The sequence below is a fragment of the Neofelis nebulosa genome, chromosome 13 (assembly GCF_028018385.1).
Source record: "Neofelis nebulosa isolate mNeoNeb1 chromosome 13, mNeoNeb1.pri, whole genome shotgun sequence".
Taxonomy (NCBI): Eukaryota; Metazoa; Chordata; class Mammalia; order Carnivora; family Felidae; genus Neofelis; species Neofelis nebulosa.
Window position 1 is genome coordinate 49,437,220 of NC_080794.1, and position 18,795 is coordinate 49,456,014.

An 18,795-nucleotide genomic window follows, 5' to 3' on the forward strand; every position below is an offset into this window, starting at 1 on the left:
CGGCGGGGCCCTAGACCGCGGCCACGGGCAGCGAGCGCACGTAGAACGGCCACCCGCTGTGGCCGAACCGCTGCGCTCACTCCCCGGGCAGCCCGGGCCGCCCGCAGGCCTGGTGGGAGAGTCGGTTGTGGGCCGAGTCCCGGTCGCGGAAAGGGTCTGAGCTGGGGCTTCGCAGGAGGGAGAAGGGCACTCGGCGCTCGGTCGGGCTGGCTCAGCTGCGCGCGTCTGGCGGAGGCTTGGAGGAGTCCCAATCTACTCTCTTGATGGACTTTCCCCCAGTTTTCCTATAATAAATTTCCGGTAGTAAATAATGCTACAACGAAAATCCTTGTACGTCCATTTTAGTTGGGCAGATGTTTCCATAGGATACATTTGGAGAAGTGGAATTGCTTGATCGAAGAGTACACAGATTTGAAACATTTTTAAATTATTATTTTTTTTAATGCTTATTTATTTTCGAAAGAGAGAGAGAGAGACAAAGTGCGAGCGGGGGGGGGGGGGGGGGGGAGGGGGGTGCAGACAGAGAGAGGAGGGAGACGCAGAATCCAAAGCAGGCTTCAGGCTCTGAGCTGTCAGCACAGAGCCCTAAGCAGGGCTCACACTCACAATCTGCGAGATCATAACCTGTGCAGAAACCAAGAGTCAGACCCTTAATGGTGGGAGCCATCCAGGTGCCCCTGAAATTATTCTTAGTCGTATAAAATTATATGCATAGTCCTAGAAGGTGAGGGATAGTTTCACTAACACTGGGCATTTCTTAACTTTTTATGAATTGTATTTTTCTTTTTCTTTTTAATGCTTATTTATTTTGACAGAGAGAGAGAGAACGAGCAGGGAAGGAGCAGAGAGAGAGGAGAGAGAGAATCCCAAGCAGGCTCTGTACAGAGCCCGAGGTTGGAGTTCACCTCCCAAACAGGTGAGATGGTGATCTGAGCAGAAATCAAGAGTCAGCCACTTAACTGACTGAGCTACCCAAGCAACCCTGAATTATATTTTTTCATGTTTTTTGCCCATTTTTCAATTAGGGTGCTTGTCTTATTTTTGGCTTATATGTGTTCTTTGTGTATTAAAGATAATACACCACCAAGATATTGACAAAGTCAACAGTAAGCTCTGATTGATGGGAAGACCAGACACAAATCACTTGCTTAAAATTACATACCTAAAATTTATAAAAGGAACTCAGGGATGCCAGGATACCCTGCAAAGAGATTAGAAGCATTCTGCAGAACAGATGAGGGATATATAAATTCCCATGTCCCCCAAAAGCCTCTTCTGGGACACAGTTGCACATAATAAATCTGTGTGGGGGGGGGTCATATCATACCCTCTGGAAACTCAGTTGCCCCTCCTCCAAGGCCAGTTTTCTGTGCATAAAACTGAAGCATTTCTGCACCTAGTCTAGTCTGAGCTGACTTCTTGCAATTTGGGGATGCAATTGCGCACAGTCTGCCTACAGTGTGGTAACCCAAAGCCTGGGCCAAAAGGATTTCTTGATTTATTGCTGCATGACTCTTTATATGTTAAAAAGTAATTGATTAGGAGCAAACGGACCAAGGCAGAGGGGAGAATGGGACTGAAAGGGCTCTATCTCCCTTAATCCCCATCAGCTCTCCTTAGGTGTCCTCTTATCATTATTCAAATAATTACATAAAATGTATATTGTTTGTAGTAAAATGTGTAGATGAAAGCATCTTTGGAAGACTGCAATTTAACTGAACTGGTCATACACTATCTATTTATTTAGGGTGCAAGTAAGCGAGGAGCAGAGAGAGAGAGAGAGAAGCGGAGCTCACAGGAAGCGGGGCTCGTGTGTACCCAAACTGGGACTCGTGCTTAACTTGATGCTGGGCTCGAGCTCACCTGATGCGGGGCTCCAACTCACAAACTGTGAGATCGTGACCTGAGCCGAAGTCAGATGCTTAACCAACTGAGTCACCCAGGCACCCTATTTATTTATTTATTTATTTATTTTTAATTTTTTTTTTTTAGAGAGAAAGAGCACGTGAGAGTGGGGCAGGGGGGCAGAGGGAGAGAGAGAGAGAATCTTAAGCAGGTTCCATGATCACTGCAGATCCCAACTCTGGGCTGGATCCCACAGTCCTGGGATTATGACCTGAGCTGGAATTAAGAAACACTCAACCATTTGAGTCATGCAGGTGCCCCAGTAATACACTATTTAAGTGAAAAGGATTTACATGCCGTTGCTACGCAAAGTGCCTGTGCCTCTTCTGGAATCGCCATTGGGTGGAGGGAATCATCTCTCTAAAAGGTGACCTGGGCTCCCCAGTTGGGTTGGGCAAGTCTGGCTCTGAGGCTGGACAACTGGTGGAGGACAGTGTGAGGAGAAACCCCTTCCCTGGCAAACCCTGGGTGCCTCCAAGTGCCTTATCACCTCTCAACAGCTTCACTACTAAATGACAAAAGAAGGTGGGGAGTATCTGCTTGAAATGATACTGTGGGCCCTGGCCTGCAACCCTGAGCGCCCTTGCCCCACCCCTGGTTTCTGTGAAGGGGGTATAGTGGATACAATGGGTGCCCCCTTCTGGTGATGGGTGCATGTGGACCAGAGTGGGAGGAAGCCTGGGCCCATCATCCAGGGAGGGTTTGAAGTCTTGTCTGAAACTTCAGCCAGTCCATCTCTGCTTGTGTTTTGTTTTAGGAAGCTGATTTCAGTTCAACTGCTTGGATGTGGGTTTCAACACCATGATGAGTTAACTTCTAAATAGGAAATTTGAAAATACAGTCTTTGTTCCATCTTGAAAAATTTAATGAAAATGTATCTACCAGATATTAAATTGTTTCCCTGCTGCAAAGTTCTGCTTATTGAATTTGGAGATGAATTGTTCTCCAAGGACAAGTAGATATATTCTGGTTTTGTATTGGGTCCTGCCCAGGCCTGAAGGGAAGCCAAGGGAGTCCTCCTCCCCAACTGCCCCACCTCTAAAAAGAAGACCAGGGCATGCCTTCAAGCCAGCAGGAAACATCATGGACAGTTCTTATTGCTGTTTGACTTATTTTTCCCCCCTCTATATAATATATTATATATATATTATACATATATATGTATATATATATACATATATACACATATATATACATATATATGTATATATGTGTATATATATAACATATATATGTATATATGTATAATATATATGTGTATATATGTATATATACACATATATATTATACATATATACATATATATACATATATATATTTCCCCCCATATAATATATAATATATATTATACATATATATGTGTATATATATATATATAAATGTTTATTTATTTTTGAGATGGGGAGGGGCAGAGAGAGAGGGAGACACTGAATCTGAAGCAGGCTCTAGGCTCTGAGCTGTCAGCACAGAGCCAGAGGCAGGGCTCAAACCCACAAACTGCGAGATCATGTCCTGTCAACCGGGAGATCATGACCTGAGTGGAAGCTGGATATTTAACCGACCGAGCCACTGAAGCGTTCTGCGCCCCCCCCCCCCCAACTCTGTGGTTTCTGATTAACTTTTTTCATTTTTTAACATATTTGTGCACATGAAAGATCACTTTTAGAGATGCAGTCACTGAGCGCCAAGACCTGTGGTGTCTGGCCCCAGATCCCGCAGCAAGTTGGGACCAGTGCTGGGACTGGAGGCTGAGTTCAGAAATGCACAGAAAGAGGACAAGATGCCAGCAGTCTTCTGTGCCTGCCAGGGGATTCCAGCATTTTCTAGTCATCCTAGCACCAGGGGCCTCACCAGGTCCCTGAGCTAAGTGCTCATGGAGACAAAGAGCACCTTCGTGTGGTGGTGCTGAAGCCCTGTGCACAGATGCCCACCCTTTCCCACCTGCGGCAGGCACGTGGCTGATGGAGGCCCCCGGCCCCAGCTGGGACTCTGGGAACCCCCCTTCCCCACATCTGTGCCTGTGCCCTGGGAGCCAGCACCGTCACAGCCGTCCTGTCCTAGAACGGCCAATCCTGTATCAAGGCTCAAATGCCTCCTCCTTCCCTGGGCTCTGCAACTGGAACAGGCTGTTGGAGCAATTCATTATGGCTATTATTGGAGTAATTAATTAGTTACCCAGGTGTCTGCCAGCCCCACCACGGGTCTGCGAAGGCGGGAACTGTTTCTTGTACTTCTTTGTAACCCCAGTGCCCAGCGCAGGAGGGCCGGAATGATGCTCCCTCTCTTTTTTGTGACCAGTCTAGTCTCCCTGTGGGCGCTGTTCCCTCTCTGAGGAGCCACAGTGCCACCCAGCGGCAGGCTGGCTGTACTGAGGGTGTTCGCCGAGGGCCCTTCCGCCCCACCCCCTGCTGGTGGGGGCCACTTAACTGCCCGAGTTGACTGGTGGATCACCTTCCCCGCAGGGCTTTCCGGCACCCCACCACTTAGGGCAAAATGGAAGTGGAACGGCAGAGAAGCATGCCCACTGCCTTTGGGATCCTTGGGCACAGAGACTTGACTGCATGTTGCTGTAGCTGGTGGAGGCGCGTGTGGTTCTCCCTGTCCTGCTGTCCTTTCTCCCTTCCCAGGCTATTAAAATACACTTCGAAGGTTCAGTTCAGCTCAGTCACCGCCTTCTTCCCCCCTGCTCCCATGCATGCCCCCACAGATCCCTAGCTTATGCAGCCTAGATTCAAATCCCGGCTTCGCACATTATCCGTTGTGAGACTACAGGCGAGTTACTTAACTTCACTGGCCTCAGTTTATCTATAAAACGGGAATAATAATAATACTACATGCCCCATAGGGTTGTGAGGGATAAATGAACCCAGACTGGTAAGGTACATGTAAGTGTAGTGCCGGTTTAATTTGTACTTTTGTTCCTCAGTCACGTGTACCACTTGGGGGCAAGGACTGTGTCTGATCCATTTTACCTTCACTGCGCTAGCATCTGCCAGGAACTCAAAAGGTGCTACATCTGCCAGGTGCAGGGCAACAGGCAGCCTTTGATTTGGGTCTTAGTGAGCAGTAGGTGGCAGAGGAGGTCCCTCATCCTGGTCCTGGCTGTGATACTTTCTCACTGTGTGGCCTTGGATGTGTCACACCATCTCTGGGCCTCAGTTTCCTCATGAGCAAGTGGAGGGGGTTGGGCTATACTGTTCCAAGTCCTTTCTGACCCTCTTGGGGGCCCAGGCCTCCTGATACGTTTTCCCTCCCTTACCCGCAAGCCTTTGTTTGTTTGTTTGTTTGTTTGATTGGCAAGACTCTTAGTTACAGGATAAGGCTTCCCATATCAGGTAAATAGATGAGAGCTGTACTCCAGAGAAGAAGGAGTGATTTTGGCTTTGAGAGAGAGAGGAGCAGCTCTGGGACAAAGGGAAGGGATATATTCCTTTCTTAGGAAGGATGTATCTATTATAAGGTGAAGCCAGGAGCAGAAACACTGTAGGTCTGGGGGCACCTGGGTAGCTCAGTCAGTTAAGCATCTAACTTCAGCTCAGGTCATGATCTCCCGATTCGTGGGTTCCAGCCCGGCGTCGGGCTCTGTGTTGACAGCTTGGAGCCTGGAGCCTGCTTTGGATTCTGTGTCTCCCTCTCTCTGCCCCTCCCCTGCTCATGCTCTTTCTCTGTCTCTCAAAATGATACATAAACATTAAAAAATTAAAAAAAAAAAAAAAGAAACACCATAGGTCTGGGTTCAGATGGAGGAGTAAAGGAGTAAAGGGGTGACTACCACAGCTGGGTCTAGGAGAGGATGGGGTTACCCTGGTATATGCAGTTTCTGAGCCTGGGTACTGGCTCTCCAGACTGGTAGGAACTGATAAGAAACACTCTAACAAATATGGTGGATACTAACCCTGCAGGCAAGGAGGAAAGTCATCTCTGATGAAAGGTGCCAAGATCTTGGGGGAAGTAGGGGCCACAAGCAGCTGAAGAATTATGTTAAACAAATCTATGATTTGTAATATAACCTACAGAAAGTAAGGGTCTAGTGGTGCCTGGGTGGCTCAGTCAGTTAAGCATCCAACTTCAGCTCAGGTCATGATCCCACAGTTTGGGGGCTGGAGCCCCGCGTTGGGCTCTGTGCTGACAACTCAGAGCTTGGAGCCTGTTTCCGATTCTGTGTCTCCCTCTCTCGCTGCCCCTCCCCCTACTTGTGCTCTATCCCTCTCTCTCAAGAATGAATAAATAGGGGCGCCTGGGTGGCTCAGTCGGTTGAGCGGCCGACTTCGGCTCGGGTCACGATCTCACGGTCCGTGAGTTCGAGCCCCGCATCGGGCTCTGGGCTGATGGCTCAGAGCCTGGAGCCTGCTTCCGATTCTGTGTCTCCCTCTCTCTCTGACCCTCCCCCGTTCATGCTCTGTCTCTCTCTGTCTCAAAAATAAATAAATGTTAAAAAAAAATTAAAAAAAAAAAAAGAATGAATAAACATTAAAAATTTTTTTAAAAAGAAAAGTAAAGGTCTAAACACATGTGAATTTTCTAATTCTGCATGGATTCTTCAAAGCTATTTTCCTCACCTTATCTGTTTTTAGACCCATATCTTGAATTTTTAATTTGTGCTATTATATTTTTCACCTTCTGAATCCTCAATTTTTGGTTGTTGTTTTTTTTTTAGATTTTATTTTTAGGTAATTTCTCCAGCCAACGTGGGGCTCAGACTTAGAACTCCAAGATCAAGAGTTGTATGCTCTACTGACTGAGCCAGCCAGGCACCCCAATTTCTGGTTTTTTTTTTTAGTTTCCAACTTTGTATCAAAAATTCAATTTTTAGGGGCACCTGGGTGGCTCAGTTGGTTAGGCAACTGACTTCGGCTTAGGTCATGATCTCACAGTTTGTGAGTTCAAGCCCTGTGTCAGGCTCTGTGCTGACAGCTCAGAGCCTGGAGCCTGCTTCAGATTCTGTGTCTCCCCCTTTTCTCTACCCCTCCCCTGCTCACGCTCTGTGTCCCTCTGTCTCTCAATAATAAATAAATGTTAAAAAAAATTTTTTTAGGGGCGCCTGGGTGGCGCAGTCGGTTAAGCGTCCGACTTCAGCCAGGTCACGATCTCGCGGTCCGTGAGTTCGAGCCCCGCGTCAGGCTCTGGGCTGATGGCTCGGAGCCTGGAGCCTGTTTCCGATTCTGTGTCTCCCTCTCTCTCTGCCCCTCCCCCGTTGATGTTCTGTCTCTCTCTGTCCCAAAAATAAATAAAAAACGTTGAAAAAAAATTTTTTTTAAAGATTTTTTTTAATTCAATTTTTATCTTAATGATCGTACTAAGATAGCTTTTTTTCTCATTTATGTCTAATAATTCCCCTGTCTGGACAGTCTGTAGAAACTCTATCATCTATTGTTTACATTGGTTCTTGTTCTTACTTTATCTCCTTCTGTGTCTAATTGTCTTTGTGTGCTGAAAATTGTAATTGAAAATTTTATTGAGGTAATTTTTTTAAGTCTTTAAAAAATTTTTTTAATGTTTATTTATTTATTTATTTATTTATTTGAGAGAGAGACACACACAAGAGTGTGAGCAGGGGAGGAGCAGAGAGAGGGAGACACAGAATCCGAAGCAGGCTCCAGGCTCTGAGCTGTCAGCCCAGAGCCCGATGTGGGGCTCGAATTCACAGACCATGAGATCATGACCTGAGCCGAAGTTGGACGCTTAACTGACTGAGCCACGCAGGCACCCCTAGTCTTTTTTTTTTTTTAAGTATATTTATTTATTTTGAAAGAGAGAGAGAGAGTAGGGGAGGGGCAGAGAGAAAGAGTGAAAGAGAATCCCAATCAGGCTCTGTGCTGTCAGGGCAGAGCCCAACTTGAGGCTTGATCCCACAACCAACTATGAAATCATGACCTGAGTTGAAATCAAGAGTTGGATACTTAAAGCAACTGAGTCACCCAGGAGCCCCTAGTGGGGTAATTTTCAGACTAGGATAGTATCATCTTCCTACGGAAAGGATTTTCATGGACTTTTGCAGATGTGTAGGGGCATTAGCAATCCAGAAGCACCTTAAGCATTTTTAGTGCCTGAGGTTTTTCTGAATCACCCAAAGTACTTGAAACTGAGCTGAAATATGGGAGAAAGCTTACTCTTCCTTCCTTCCTTCAGTTTACTCTTCCTTCCAGGGTGCAGCCACTCAGGATTACAGTCCTAAGCATGGGGTAGTTTTCCAGAATTGCTCCTGCCTTGCAAAGCCCTAGATTCCAACTTACATGACCTTAGCTCCCTCAGCTTTTTAGCCACCTCTTCTGATTGCAAAAGTGGCCCAAATACTGAGCTCTCCTCTTTGGAGTTTCACCTTTTCTGAGCTATTATCTCTTGCCAATAATTGGCAAGGTGATTCCTTGCACTTGTTAGCTTTTTTTCTGTTATAGGAAAAAGCTTTTTATATTTCATATGAATTATTTTAGTTGTCTTCAGTAGGAGGGTAGTTCTGAATTACTTAGCTCACTATTTCTGAAAGTGAGGGTTCTTTACTTGGTTTAAAATTGTTTAGTGGCTTGGTATCTCTCTAGAAGATTGTGGAATGTGGGAAGGCTGATAGCACTGATGATCTGAAATCATATATTAGATACCCAAATACAATGATTTTTAAAAATTTTATTTTAATTCCAGTGTAATTAACAGACAGTGTTATATTACCTTCGGGTGTACAATATAGTGATTCAGCAATTCTGAACATTACTCAGTGCTTGTCACAATAAGTGTCCTCTTAATCCCCTTCACCTACTTCACCCATAGCCCCACCGACCTCCCCTCTAGTAGCCATCAGTTTCTTCTCTATAGTTAAGAGTCGGTTTTTTTAGTTTGTCTCCTTTTTCCTCTTTTCGTTTGTCAAAGTACAATGATTTTGAGTATTTTTCTTATAATTCAATACTGAGGCACTGAAAATTATATGTAACTATTTGCTCCAGGATTTCTGATCTTAGAAAGCTGGGTTTGGGAAAAATTTTTTAGATGTTTTATTTATTTTTTTGAGAGAGACAGAGAGAGAGAGAGAGCAAGCTAGGAAGGGACACAGACAGAGGGAGACACAGAATCCGAAGCAGGCTCCAGGCTCTGAGCTGTCAGCACAGAGCCTGACGCGGGACTTGAACTCATGAACCATGAGATCATGACCTGAGCTGCAGTCAGACACTTAGCTGACTGAGCCACCCAGACGCCCCTGGTCTTTGGAAATTTTAATTGTGAATGTTTGAATGTTTTTTAATTTTAATTGTGAAATTGTGAATGTTTAATTGTGAATGTTTTTAATTGCGAATGTTATAAGGAAATTTATAATAGAATTTTTTAAAGTTTATTTCTTTATTTTGAGAAAAAGTGAGAGAGAAAATGAGCAGAAGAGGGGTGGAGGGAGTGGGGGACAGAGGATCCCAAGCAGGCTCTGTGCTGACAGCAGAGAGCCTAATGTGGGGCTTGAACTCACAAACTGTGAGATCATGACTTGAGACAAAGGTGAGTCAATCAGTTGATTGAGCCAGCCAGGCTGTCTGTCCCTATAACAGAATTATTGATAATTAATAGAGAACTAGTTAAACTGCTTCCATAAGATGGGATATTGTGCAGCCATTAATAATGTAGGATGATATCTAATGGCTTAGACAACTAGTCACATCATATTGAGAAGTGAAACCAGTCAATCACAATATGATCCCTCTTTATATATTTACATATATTAGAAATATCACTGAAAATATATTCACTAAAATGCTATGTTATGGTTATATTGGTTATGTTCGCAGGGTGAGATAGCTAGTGATTTTTACCCACTGGTTTTTGCATCTTTATATTTTTATAATTTCCTAAAATGAACATTTATTACTTTTGTAACAAAAGTTGACTTATGAAATAAAATTGGCTGCTCTTATTATGTTGCATTGAAATTTTTATCTACATAAATAATACACCATTCAGATTTAAGATGTTTTTATGAATATCTAGTATATGTCAGCTTCTTTCAGACATATATTTTCATTAATGCTTGTAAGTGTTTAAGGTTCAATCACAAATGCAGTGAAAGTAGGGACAAAGCAGTCTGAGCTCCTTTCAAAAAGAAATCAAGGGTGGGGCACCTGGGTGGCTCAGTCAGTTGAGTGTCTGACTTCGGCTCAGGTCATGATCTCAAGGTTTGTGAGTTCAAGCCCTGCATTGGGCTTTGTGCTAACAGCTTGGAGCCTGGAGCCTGCTTTGGATTCTGTGTCTCTGCCTCTCTCTGCCCCTCCCCTGCTTGTGCTTGCTCTCTCTCTCTCTCTCTCTCTCTCAAAAACAAATAAACATGAAAAAAAAGAAAAGAAATCAAGTGAACACATTGATTGATGCAAGATAAACGGTATGATTTTCATAGTCAGAAAATATCTCCAACATATTAAAGGCCAAGTGATGGATACTATAATTTACCCTAGTAAAACAGATGTTGAATTATAAAAATTATACAAATACTGCAAAAATAGATGATATGAGAATGGGAAAATAACAGTAATATTCCTATACTCTGCTGCAGCAACAGTTAACATATTAAGATATGCAGGCAGTTGGATTATCAATTCCAAACACCTGCTCCCTTCCCTATAAGAGGATTATATGTGTAATCTGCAGTGCCTTCCCAAAGGTAGAGTGTACTTTCCTACTCCGTTGTCAATATGACTTGCTTTGGCCAATGAAATGTGAGCAGGAGTAATATATACCACAGTCAAGCAGAAACTTTAAGAACCGTTAGATAGTTCAGTCTCATCTCTTGCTTATTTCCCTTGACCATAAAAATGTCATTTCCTAAACAGGGACCGATCCTTCAGGTTGGTCTCAGAATGAGAAGAAACATGAAGCAGAGCCACCACCACTAATTCATAGATACCAACGTGTATTGCGAACGAGAAATGTGTATTATTGTAAGTCAATGAGATTAGTGTGGGGGGATGTTTGTTACCACACCAAAGCTAACTAATACATTATTTCCTCACAAATACAGTAGCAACTCTCTTACACTGAATTGTACTTTAAAAAAAAATTATTAAAAAAAATTTTTAACATGTATTTATTATTGAGAGACAGAGAGTGAGCAGGGGAGGGGTAGAGAGAGAGGGAGACACAGAATCTGAAGCAGGTTCCAGGCTCTGAGCTGTCAGCACAGAGCCTGACGTGGGGTTTGAACTCACAAACTGTGAGAATGACCTGAGCCGAAGTCAGAGGCTTAACTGACTGAGCCACCCAGGTGTCCCCCAAAAATTTATTTTTAAGTAATATCTACACCCACTGTGAGGCTCAAACTTAAAACCCTGAAATCAAGAGTTATATGCTCCACTGACTGAGCCAACCTTGTGCCCCTGTTTTTGTTTTTTTGTTTTTTTGTTTTTTGTTAGGTAATCTCTATGCCCAATGTGGGGCTTGAACTCATGATCCAGAGATCAAGAGTTGCATGCTCTACTGACTGAACCAGCCAGATACACCTTAACTGAACTGTACTTAACTGACTTCCCAGATTGACAAGTGTTCTCTTTTCCTTCTTTAAAACACACACACACACACACACACACACACACACACACACACACACACACACACTAACAATGCCCATGGCATTGAATATCCAAGGCTGGTAGGCTACTTTCCATCATGAGTGTTCAAGTCTGCCTGATTAGCCAACAAAGTGACCCAAATCAAGATAGATGCTAGGGCTATCATATAAACTAGTTTGAGGTTCTGAGGTGGTTGGCTGTGACTCAGTGTTAAGAGAGAGAGCTCTGGAGGGAAGCTGCCAAAAATCAAATTTCAACTTTACCATGTGGTAAATATGTGACCTTGGTCAAATTACTAACACAGACACCAATATTGAGAGCTACTCATTTTCAAGGACTCTTTCAGAGAACGGTAAATAATAATCTAGTCCTGAGCTGGCTCTCCAAGGGTCATTAGCATCAAGATCTCCCCACAATGACAATATCTTCCATTAGAATTGAGTGCATTTTGCTGGAGAATTTCAGGCGTGGTGAATCTCCAGTGTGGGAGGAGGCATCCAGCTTTCTGCTCTTCATACATATTCCTACAAAAAAGGCTTGTCAGTGGGATTCTCTCAGCAAGTGCAGCATGTGACCATGGATGCCTCCGTCAGCTCTGTGGCCCTTTGCCAATCAGGAGGCTATGTCACCACCATTGGAACAAAGTTCTGTGCTATGAACTGGAAAGATCAGTCAGCAGTTGTCCTGGCCACAGTAGATAAAGACAAGAAAACTGGTCTGCTGAGAGATACTTTGCTGGCACCATGGCTGAGGAAATGGCCCCCGCAGTTCTGGAGTCGCACCAGGGGTCCCTGTACTCCCTCTTTCCTGACCACTGCCTGGAAAAGTACTGTGACCAGTAGTTTGGATGGTCCCTGGGCCAAAAAATCTTCTATTACATTGACAGCTTGTCCTACTCCGTGGAAGCCTTTGACTATGACCTGCAGATAGGAAAGATCTCCTACTGCAGATGTGTTCACAAGCTGGAAAAAGAACAATTCCCAGGTGGAATGTGTATTGATACTGAGAGGAAGCTCTGGGTGGCCTGTCACAATGGAGAAAGAGTGATGCACTTAGATCCTAAGACAGGGAAAAGACTCCAAACTGTGAAGGAGCCTGTTGATGAAACAACTTCATGCTCCTTCTGAGGGCAGGACTTCTCTGAAATGTTTATGACCTGTGCCCAGGATGGAATGGACCCCATGCATGGGTCTTCTGCAGCAACCTGAAGCTGGTGGAATTTTCAAGATAACTGGCCCAGGAGTCAGAGGAATTCCTCTTTATCCCTATGTCAGGTCTTCTTTCCTACTGGAAGAACTTTTGTTAAATAAAAAGTGATTTGAAGACTTTTGAAGCTCTAGAAAATTCTAGAGCTAAAATTTCAATCTAGTTACCAAAAAATGTATAAAGAAATTACATTATGAGTAGGGTTACATTTTTATTTACAATTTTTAAAGGTAGATCATTTTAGTAAGGGGTGACAGGTAGTTTTTTTATTTTATTTTTTTATTTTTTAAAATTTACATGCAAATTAGTTAGCATACAGTGAAACAATGATTTCAGGAGTAGATTCCTTAATGTCCCTTACCCATTTAGCCCATCCCCCCTTCCACAACCCCTCCAGCAAGCCTCAGTTTGTTCTCCATATTTATGAATCTCTTCTGTTTTGTCTCCCTCCCTGTTTTTATATTATTTTTGTTTCCCTTCCCTTATGTTCATCTGTTTTGTCTCTTAAAGTCCTCATATGACTGAAGTCATATGATTTTTGTCTTTCTCTGACTGACTAATTTCACTTAGCATAATGCCCTCCAGTTCCATCCACGTAGTTGCAAATGGCAAGATTTCATTCTTTTTGATTGCTGAGTAATACTCCATTGTATATATATACCACATCTTCTTTATCCATTCATCCATCAATGGACATTTGGGCTCTTTCCATACTTTGGCTATTGTTGATAGTGCTGCTATAAACACGGGGGTGCATGTGTCCCTTTGAAACAGCACACCTGTATCCTGTGGATAAATGCCTAGTAGTGCAATTGCTGGGTCGTAGGGTAGTTCTATTTTTAGTTTTTTTGAGGAACCGCCATACTGTTTTCCAGAGTGGCTGCACCAGCTTGCATTGCCACCAACAATACAAAAGAGATCCTCTTTCTCCGCATCCTCACCAACATCTGTTGTTGCCTGAGTTGTTAATGTTAGCCATTCTGACAGGTGTAAGGTCGTATCTCCTTGTGGTTTTGATTTGTATTTCCCTGATGATGAGTGATGGGCATTTTTTCATGTGCCAGATGGCATATATCCAGTTGGCCATCTGGATGTCTTCTTCGGAGAAGTGTCTATTAATGTCTTTTGCCCATTTCTTCACTGGATTATTTGTTTTTTGGGTGTTGAGTTTGATAAGTTCTTTACAGATTTTGGATACTAACCTTTTATCTGACATGTCATTTGCAAATATCTTCTCCCATTCCGTTGGTTGCCTTTTAGTTTTGCTGATTGTTTCCTTTGCTGTGCAGAAGCTTTTTATTTTGATGAGGTCCCAGTAATTCATTTTTGCTTTTCTTTCCCTTGCCTCCAGAGACATGTTGAGTAAGAAGTTGCTGCGGCCAAGATCAAAGAGGTTTTTGCCTGCTTTCTCCTTGAGGATTTTGATGGCTTCCTGTCTTATGTTTACGTCTTTCATCCATTTTGAGTTTATTTTTGTGTATGGTGTAAGAAAGTGGTCCAGGTTCATTCTTCTGCATGTCGCAGTCCAGTTTTCCCAGCACCACTTGCTGAAGAGACTGTCTTTATTCCATTGGCTATTTTTTCCTGCTTTGTCAAAGATTAGTTGGCCATATGTTTGTGGGTCCATTTCTGGGTTCTCTATTCTGTTCCATTGATCTGATTGTCTGTTCTTGTGCCAGTACCATACTGTCTTAATGATTACAGCTTTGTAGTATAGCTTGAAGTCTGGGATTGTGATGCCTCCAGCTTTGGTTTTCTTTTTCAAGATTGCTTTGGTTATTTGGGGTCTTTTCTGGTGCCATACAAATTTTGGGATTATTTGTTCTAGCTCTCTGAAGAGTGCTGGTGTTACTTTGATAGGGATTGCATTGAATATGTAGGTTGCTTTGGGTAGTATCAACATTTTAACAATATTTGTTCTTCCTATCCAGGAGCATGGAATCTTTTTCCATTTTTTTGTGTCGTCTTCAATTTCTTTCATAAGATTTCCATAGTTTTCAGTGTATAGATTTTTCACCTCTTTGTTTAGATTTATTCCTAGGTATTTTATGTTTTTTTTGTGCCACTGTAAATGGGATCGATTCCTTGATTTCTCTTTCTATTGCTTCATTGTTGGTGTATAGGAATGCAACCGATTTCTGTGTGTTGATTTTATATCCTGCAACTTTGCTGAATTCATGAATCAGCTCTAGCAGTTTTTTGGTGGAATCTTTAGGGTTTTCCATTTAGAGTATCATGTCATCTGCAAAGAGTGAAAGTTTGACTTCCTCCTGGCCTATTTGGATGCCTTTTATTTCTTTGTGTTGTCTGCAGAGGCTAAGACTTCCAATACTATGTTGAATAACAGTGGCGAGAGTGGACATCCCTGTCTTGTTTCTGACCTTAGGGGGAAAGCTCTCAGTTTTTCCCCACTGAGGATGATATTAGCCTTGGGTCGTTCATATATGGCTTTTATGATGATGTTGAGGTATGCCCTTCTATCCCTACTTTCTTGAGGGTTTTTATCAAGAAAGGATGCTGTATTTTGTCAAATGCTTTCTCTGCATCTATTAAGAGGAACCTATGGTTCTTGTCCTTTCTTTTATTGATGTGATGAATCACCTTAATTGTTTTGTGGATATTGAACCAGCCCTGCATCCCAGGTATAAATCCCACTTGGTCATGGTGAATAATTTTTTTAATGTATTGTTGGATCTGGTTGGCTAATATCTTGTTGAGGATTTCTGTATCCATGTTCATCAGGGAAATTGGTCTATAGTTCTCCTTTTTAGTGTGGTCTCTGTCTGGTTTTGGAATCAAGGTAATGCTGGCTTCATAGAAAGAGTTTGGAAGTTTTCCTTCTGTTTCTACTTTTTGGAACAGTTTCACGAGAATAGGTGTTAACTCTTCCTTAAATGTTTGGCAGAATTCCCCTGGAAAGCCATCTGGCCCTGGACTCTTGTTTTTTGGCAGATTTTTTATTACTAATTCGATTTCCTTACGGTTATGGGTTTGTTCAAATTTTCTATTTCTTCCTGTTTCAGTTTTGGTAGTGTATATGTTTCTAGGAATTTGTCCATTTCTTCCAGATTACCCATTTTATTGGCATATAATTGCTCATAATATTCTCTTATTGTTATTATTTCTGTTGTGTTTGTTATGATCTCTCCTCTTTCATTCTTGATTTTATTTATTTTGGTCCTTTCCTTTTTCTTTTTGATCAAACTGGCTAGTGGTTTATCAATTTTATTAATTCTTTCAAAGAACCAGCTTCTGGTTTCATTGAGCTGTTCTACTGTTTTTGTTTTTGTTTTTTTTGTTTTTTGTTTTTCTTGTTTTGATGGCATTACTTTCTGCTCTAATCTTTATTATTTCCTGTCTTCTGCTGGTTTTGGGTTTTATTTGCTGTTCTTTTTCCAGCTCCTTAAGGCGTAAGGTTAGATTGTGTATCTGAGATCTTTCTTCCTTCTTTAGGAAGGCCTGGATTGCTATATACTTTCCTCTTATGACCGCCTTTGCTGCGTCCCAGAGGTTTTGGGTTGTGGTGTTATCATTTTCATTGACTTCCATATACCTTTTAATTTCCTCTTTAACTGCTGGGTTAGCCCATTCATTCTTTAGTAGGATGTTCTTCAGTCTCCGAGTATTTATTACCTTTCCAATTTTTTTCTTATGGTTCATTTCGAGTTTCATAGCGTTGTGGTCTGAAAATATGTATGGTATGATCTTGATCTTTTTGTACTTACTTAGGGCTGATTTGTGTCCCAGTATATGGTCTATTCTGGAGAACGTTCCATGTGCACTGGAGAAGAATGTATATTCTGCTGCTTTAGGATGAAATGTTCTGAATATATCTGTTAAGTCCATCAGGTCCAGTGTGTCATTCAAAGCCATTGTTTCCTTGTTGATTTTTTGATTAGATGATCTGTTCATTGCTGTGAGTGGGGTGTTGAAGTCTACTATTGTGGTATTATTATCAATGAGTTTCTCTATGTTTATGATTAATTGATTTATATATTTGGGTGCTCTCACATTTGGCACATAAATGTTTACAATTGTTAGGTCTTCTTGGTGGATAGACCCCTTGATTATGATATAATGCCCTTCTGCATCTCTTGATACAGTCTTTATTTAAAGTCTAGATTGTCTGATATAAGTATGGCTACTCTGGCTTTCTTTTGTTGACCATTAGCATGATAGATGGTTCTCTATCCCCTTATTTTCAATCTGAAGGTGTCTTTAGGTCTAAAGTGGGTCTCTTGTAAACAGCATATAGATGGATCTTGTTTTCTTATCCATTCTGTTACCCTATGTTTTTTGATTGGAGCACTGAGTCCATTGACATTTAGAGTGAGTACCGAAAGATATGAATTTATTGCCATTATGTTGCTTGTAGAATTGGGAGTTTCTAGTAGTGTTCTCTGGTCCTTTCTAATCTTTTGTTGCTTTGGATATATATATATTTTTTTTCATCTTTTCTCCCCTCAGAAAGTCCCCCTTAAAATTTCTTTCAGGGCTGGTTTAGTGGTTACCAACTCCTTTAATTTTTGTTTGTCTGGGAAACTTTTTTTTCAACTTTTTTTTATTTTTTATTTTTTTTATTTTTTTATTTTTTTATTTTTGAGACAGAGAGAGACAGAGCATGAATGGGGGAGGGGCAGAGAGAGAGGGAGACACAGAATCGGAAACAGGCTCCAGGCTCCGAGCCATCAGCCCAGAGCCTGACGCGGGGCTCAAACTCACGGACCGTGAGATCGTGACCTGGCTGAAGTCGGACGCTTAACCGACTGCGCCACCCAGGCGCCCCGAGTCTGGGAAACTTTTTATCTCTCCTTCTATTTTGAATGACAGCCTTGCTGGATAAAGAATTCTTGGCTGCATATTTTTCTGATTCAGCACATTGAATATATCCTGCCACTCCTTTCTGGCCTGCCAAGTTTCTGTGGACAGTCTGCTGCAAACTTGATCTGTCTTCCCTTGTATATTAGGGACTTTTTTCCCCTTGCTGCTTTCATGATTCTCTCCTTGCCTGAGTATTTTGTGAATTTGACTATGATATGCTTTGTTGATGGTTGGTTTTTGTTGAATCTAATGGGGGTCCTCTGTGCTTCCTGGATTTTGACGTCTGTGTCTTTCCCCAGGTTAGGAAAGTTTTCTGCTATGATTTGCTCACATAACCCTTCCACCCTTATTTCTCTCTCTTCCTTTTATGGGACCCCTATGATTCTGATGTTGTTCCTTTTTAATGAGTCACTGATTTCTCTAATTCTTAAATCGTGCTCTTTTGCCTTAATCTCCCTCTTTTTTTCTGCTTCGTTATTCTCTATAAGTTTGTCCTCTATATTGCTGATTCTCTATTCTGCCTCATCCATCCTTGCTGCCACTGCATCCATCTGTGATTGCAGCTCAGTTATAGCATTTTTAATTTCATTCTGGCTATTTTTTACTTCTTTTGTCTCCGCAGAAAGGGATTCTATCTATTTTCGACTCCAGCTAGTATTCTTATTATCGTGATTCTAAATTCTGGTTCAGACATCTTGCTTGTATCTGTGTTGGTTAAATCCCTGGCTGTTGTTTCTTCATGCTCTTTCTTTTGGAGTGAATTCCTTCGTTTTGTCATTTTGAAGGGAGAAAAGGAATTAATGAGGTAGAAAAATTGAAATTAAAAAAATTAAAATTAAAAAAAATATTAAAATTAAAAATTAAACACACACACACACACACACACACACACACAAATCAAATGATGCTAGGTCCTAGGTGTGTTTTGGTCTGGGTGTTGAAAGTGGTTTGACAGATTAGAGAAAAAAAAAGGGGAAGGAAGGAAATCGTTTGAGAATTTGAAAAAATGAATACACTGAAGTAGACTAAAGTGAGATGATGGGGTAAAATAGAATTTGAAAAAATATACACAAAAGTAAAGAATATAGTAGAAAAAAATTAAAGAAAAATATTTTTTAATAAAAATTAAAAAGAAATATGAATTTTTCGTTTTTCTGTATTTAAGCAAAAAGAAATGAAAAAGAGAAAAAGATAAAAAAGGGGAAAAAAGAAATCGTTTGAAAATTTGGAAAAGTGAATACATTGTCATAGACTAAAATAAATTGATGGAAGTAAAATAGAATTTGAAAAAATTTGCATAAAAGTAAAAAAACATAGTAATAAAAATTAA

At 41.7% G+C, this 18,795-nt stretch overlaps 1 long non-coding RNA gene and 1 pseudogene across 2 annotated transcripts; both read left to right on the plus strand.

The window, feature by feature from the left end:
• The first annotated feature begins 3 nt into the window (after positions 1-3).
• LOC131492943 (uncharacterized) lies at positions 4-3,018 on the plus strand. Of its 2 annotated transcripts, none has more exons than XR_009252362.1 (4): positions 4-330; positions 816-916; positions 1,748-2,272; positions 2,663-3,018. It is a non-coding gene; the product is annotated as an uncharacterized LOC131492943 (long non-coding RNA). The 2 variants fall into 2 exon arrangements; XR_009252361.1 differs by having other exon boundaries at positions 4-300.
• An 8,981-nt stretch (positions 3,019-11,999) lies between these two features.
• LOC131492428 (regucalcin-like) lies at positions 12,000-12,755 on the plus strand (annotated as a pseudogene).
• The last annotated feature ends 6,040 nt before the right edge of the window (positions 12,756-18,795 follow it).